Source organism: Petaurus breviceps, unplaced genomic scaffold, assembly GCF_028583685.1.
Source record: "Petaurus breviceps papuanus isolate PSGF00001 unplaced genomic scaffold, PetGlider_PUasm1.0 76, whole genome shotgun sequence".
Taxonomy (NCBI): Eukaryota; Metazoa; Chordata; class Mammalia; order Diprotodontia; family Petauridae; genus Petaurus; species Petaurus breviceps.
The window spans coordinates 19,957,402-19,960,575 of NW_027186473.1; the positions used below are offsets into that span (position 1 = coordinate 19,957,402).

A 3,174-nucleotide genomic window follows, 5' to 3' on the forward strand; every position below is an offset into this window, starting at 1 on the left:
ATAGATAGATAGATAGATAGATAGATAGATAGATAGATAGATAGATATAGCTTGATAGTCTGGAGTTAGGTGATCAATGAATTGAAGGCCAAATAATGAAGTTTACCTAGATATTACCCTACAGATAAGAGGGAGCCGGTAGAGCTTCCGGAACAGGTCAGTAACATGGTAAGACCCCCACTTTAGGAGCATTGCTTTGGCAAAGGTGTGGAGGATGGATTGCAGAGGAGAGAGGTTGGAGGTAAGCAGAACAATTGGGAGGTTATTAATATAATGCAAATAGGTGTTGAGAACTTGAACTAGGGAAGTGGTCATGTGAGTAAAAATAAGTATAGATGAAAGAGAGGTTACTGTTGAGCAGATAAGACTTAGCAAATGTTTGGATCTGTGAGGTAAGATAGGAAGGTTGAGTGTGATTCTGAAATTGTGAATATGGGTGACTAGGAGGAGGGCAGTGGCCCTCAGCAGAAATAGGGCACTTTGCATGCTGTTTAGTATCTCAGAGTTATCAAGGTACCATTCAGACTCTCTCTTATTTTCACCATATTCGTATTCAACTCATACTTTTTATTTGCAATGATTTTTATGTCACTTAGGGACAGATAGTTGATCACACACTATATAGGGATTGTGCCTACTCTGCACACATTCCACCCCCGGTTTAATCTATTTATAATTTGAATTCTTCCCAGTTTGCGTTGCAAATAGTATTTTAACTCTCAGTAGTATTTGACTAACTGTGAGCATTTTTATTTCACTTAATTTATAGGTTAATCCATTTTTATTTTCTTTGCACAGCTGGGGCATCTACTTAACTGAGTTTTTTTGCTTCTTCTATTCAGCACCTTTAGGCAAACAAAAGAACAGTGTTTTCAGTTATTCTAGGCTTCATATGTGTTAAGGTCCTTTATTTCTTACATGTGTAAGGGCAAGCAAATAAACAGTTTGTTATTCAGAGCTGGTATATTGAATTTCTTTTTTAAATGCACATGTAACTGCTAATCACTTATTAGTCATGAGAAGTCTACTTATAAGTAAGCTTCATTATGGCTTCCAAAATACGAGATTTTATATCCCACATCAAGGGAAGAATTCCGGAAATGCATATTTATTCCTCTGTGTTTCATCTTTCTACAACTTTTCAAAACCTAAGTCTCACCATGGTCTACTGCCCTCATGTGGATCTGTTCTGTGATGATCAAAATAATACTTGACTTTTAAAAAATGATGTTATACTGGAAAATTTATTTTCTTTGTGCTGGAAGTTTTTGTAGTTGGGTTTTTAATAACACAATAATAATTTTTCTTTGTATAATACCCTTGAAATCAACATACAAGAGGGATGCATTTATTTACCTGAAATCCTGAATTTTTTACATGTGAATATTTACCCAGAAGACATATAGCCAACAAGCTGAATGTACCCTTTCATTCATCCATCCACCTTTCTTTCTTTCTTTCTTTCTTTCTTTCTTTCTTTCTTTCTTTCTTTCTTTCTTTCTTTCTTTCTTTCTTTCTTTCTTTTTTTCTTTCTTTCTTTCTTTCTTTCTTCCTTTCTTCCTTCCTTCCTTCCTTCCTTCCTTCCTTCCTTCCTTTCTTCTTAGATTAGGCAGTGAGGATTAAAAATACATATGCATATTTGAAGCCAAGTTCCATGTATATAGGTGTTTTGGGAAAAATTTTGCTTTTTGAAAAGTAAATTTTGAAAAATTTTCATGATTACTCTCAAATGAATTCAGGCATATAATAATTTTTATATTAACAATATGTATTTTCATGAATTTTAAAACTGGAATGGGCTGAAGAGATCATCTAGTCTAAGGCCCACATTTACTCATTTGAGATTCAGAATGGCAGAATGACTGGCTCATTAATCAACAATAAAATGAAAATAATAATGATGATGATGATGAATAGCATTTATGTAGCAGTTTAATATTTGCAAAACATTTTACAAATATTATTTCATTTGATCCTCATAACAATCCTGGCAAGTAAGTACTATTAGTTTCCTCATTTCACAGATGAGGAAACTGAGGCAGTTTAAGTTAAAACAGGTTAAACTGAGACAGGTTAAGTTATTTGCCCAGAGTCACACAGCTCTTCCTGACTCAGGTCTAGCACTTTATCCATTTCTTTACCTTGATTTTATGAAGTATTTACTAACTACCAAATACTTCGTCTGGTGCTGGGAAAGGGGGAGGGGAGTGTTAGGAAATGCAAAAAGAGGGGAAAAAATCCCTAATCTATATTTTATTGGGGGAGACATGGATATAAATGAAATATATATTTAGAAATAAATATGTTACTGAGGTAGAGCACTAGTAGTTGGGGGAATCAAGAAAGCCTTCTTGGACCCCCTTGCCCGGCACCATGAGTAGCAGTGGTGCGGATCCCGAGGTGGTCGTGGCCCCTGCCAGTGACCCGCCAGGCCGGCTCTGACTCCCGACCCCAGCACTGGCTCCAGTTCTCACCCCAGCCGTGAGCAAGGCCAGCCCCGCGGGAGGTGCATGCCCCGGCCCTGGCCCGGGTTCCCTGTATCCGCATCTGGGGGTACTGCCCCCCATGAAGATGCCTTGTTTAATGGGTGGTGTATATGTTACCTGGTGCTGCCAATGGAGAGGTCAAGCCTGTGGTGTTTAGTACGTCCCCGGTGGACTTCGTAATGTAATTGGAAGACTACACACCTACAATTCCAGATGCTGTTACTGGCTACTACCTGAACCGTGCTGCTTTTAAAGCCTCAAATCCCAGAATTGTCCAGCTCATCTCCCTGGAAGCCCAGAAGTTCATCTCTGACATTGCCAATGATGCTTTACAACACTGCAAGATGAAGGGCACTGCCTCTGGCAGCTCCAGGAGCAAGAGTAAGGACAGAAAGTATACCCTGACCATGGAAGACCTGAGCCCTACACTCAGCCAGTATCGCTTGAACATCAAGATGCCACATGATTTCACATAAGCTCACCTCTTCCCAGGCTGGCCGGGATGTGTGTGGGTTCATACACATTTGTCCCGTTCCTTCCTCCCCACCCACCCCACACCAGCCTGTTTTCATAATAAACTTTTACTGTGACTGAGAAAAAAAAATAAAGCCTTCTTGTAGAAGATGATGTTTGATCTACACCTTGGAGAAAAGCTCCTATTCTGTGAAGTTGAGGTGAAAAGGAAGCT

General features: G+C 39.1%; 1 pseudogene; it reads left to right on the plus strand.

Moving 5' to 3' along the window:
* The first annotated feature begins 2,373 nt into the window (after nt 1-2,373).
* LOC138174736 (transcription initiation factor TFIID subunit 10 pseudogene) lies at nt 2,374-2,962 on the plus strand (annotated as a pseudogene).
* Nucleotides 2,963-3,174: the final 212 nt, after the last annotated feature.